Source organism: Cryptotermes secundus, unplaced genomic scaffold (genome assembly GCF_002891405.2).
Source record: "Cryptotermes secundus unplaced genomic scaffold, Csec_1.0 scaffold181, whole genome shotgun sequence".
Lineage (NCBI taxonomy): Eukaryota > Metazoa > Arthropoda > Insecta > Blattodea > Kalotermitidae > Cryptotermes > Cryptotermes secundus.
Window position 1 is genome coordinate 4,218,117 of NW_019723906.1, and position 2,382 is coordinate 4,220,498.

Here is a 2,382-nt window from a genome sequence, read left to right on the forward strand (position 1 = left end):
TGAGTGGCACATGGACCCCATGATCCTTTAACTGCTGTGTGCGACAGAATTCTCCCACATGTGAAATGTAAATACTGTATGTTGAACCAACTCCATGGACATAAGATCCAAAAGTTTGTGACGGTGGTATATTAATATAATAATTCAGTTTTGAGTCTGGAGATATGGACTAGCTCTAATGATTGGGCCCAACTGAGTAAGACTTTTACCTGAGGATGTCTTTAAATAAAAAACAGGATGATGGATAATGCCCAGAAACTCACCTATTATAATTCCATGGAACAGAACCTGATGATTCTGTACCCAGGAACCCATCACTGGACCCTATCATGAGCTAGATGAACCTAGTCCACATTGTCATGCACTGTCTAATTAAAATCATTTTTAATATTTTCCTTCCAATTATGCGTAATTGTCCCCAGTGGTCTCTTTCCTTTTGGTTAAGTGCCATAGTTCTGCCATCTGACTGACCTGTACTCTAACTATATGTTGTGTTATGTTATTCTCTTTGCTGCTGCTGTGTTCAGTGAACCTGACTTACACACTCTTGACATGACTATATGTTGAAAGGTAAATATTTTAGACTATTAAAGGACCTAGCATAAACTGATAGCCATAGGTTCAAAACTCTCTAGGATCACAGAAACAAAGTGTAAGTTTGACTGGTACAGGAAATAATTGGACCTAAATTTAAGAACAAAATTATTTAACTCTCTTTCTTGGACACTCAGTGGGACCAACAAAAACGTGATAAAAACTTGTAGAAAATTATCAATTATTTAACCAACGTTACCGATTGTTCATATATTTATAACCATATTTTAAAGAGCACTGTCTTCTGGGATGTAACTCTATGCAGTTTGGTAGAAGTTCACTGGTGTTTTGGACGAAATGACTGCCTTCACCATTAAGGTTGAACAGTAAGCCAAGCAGGTGCCAGTGTGGTTTCTCTGAAACTGTGGCATATCTCTACCAGACTATATGGTGCTGTATCCCAGAAGATCCCACCCTTCATAGTCACCACTGTGAGATCCGCAAATCCGGCAACCTTATTTTAAATTGTAGATGGTTGTGTTCCTAATTTGATGGTGAATCACTAAACTGTGAAGCTTTTCAAGCCTGTGACATGCTTGATTTGCACTTACTGAGGAACAGATGATGTCTGCAGTGAAATAACTGGACATCATAGAAGGGGTTGCTCCCCAATCAGTACCTTACAGTATATTATTACTAGGGACCGGATTTTAATGCAAATGCATATTTCTTTCTTGCAACCAGAAAGTATGCTCGTTTGGATATATGTATGAATTACTTCATTTCTTAAATTTTGGACATGGTTTGATGGTGCATATAAATGCATATTTTGCCTGTTTTATGAATAAGCATCATATTTTCGAAGATCTCTATTTATACTGCGTATTTCCTTTTTTAAAATGTTTATTATATATATTTTTTAATTTTATGTTCAAATTTTCAATCATGGTCATGTGTATACAATTTTTCTTTTCCGTATTAGAATATGTTGCATGTTTGACTTCACATTTCATCATGATTCATGTTTCTGATGCAGTACCTAGGATGGGACTTCCCCGATCCCTCTACTGGTAACTTGCCTCATCTGCATACCATCAAAGTGGCCGCGAAGAGATTAGTTGGAAGCATTCACATGTAGCCGCTATCAACGTAATACTATTCAACTGATAAGGAACTTCACTTATTTATTTCCAAAGTGTCCATGAGGTTCGTTACGCTTCTTCATTTGAAGCTGGGGCCCATTCACATTAGTGGTGACTAGTCTGTAGTTAAGTTTGTTTAGCTTTCTCTAGTCATACCAGAAGTGAAAGTAAGTCAGAAAAATAAATAACAGCTGGATCAGCGGGAGTTTGAAGGAGAGATGATAAATACGGAAATTCTTTATTGCTGAGCGTGTGAAAAACGCTTTCAAGTGCTTCAGCATTTGAACACTAATATACACAAAGAGAATATTAAAATTAAATCCACGAAAAGTGCTCCTGCTCAAAAATTGCTTAGTGAATTTTCTAATAATAGTTTTTCACAGTTTTTCTTTGATTTATGTGAAGCCTTTTTAGCGGCAGATATTCTGCTGTGGAAACTAACCAATCCTACTCTGAGAAACTGCATAGAGAAGTATACACAGTGCAAAGTGCCAGATGAATCTACTGTGTGCAAATATTACATGAAGCAGTGTTACAATTTTACAATTGAAAGCATTAGAGGTAAGATTCAAGATAATTTTGTGTGGGTATCAATCGACGAAACACAAGATTGTGAGGGACGGTTTATTGCAAATTGTATAGTTGGATCCCTTAATAAGAATGAACAATCTACACCCTATCTTCTTGTGGTACAGCAATTTGAAAC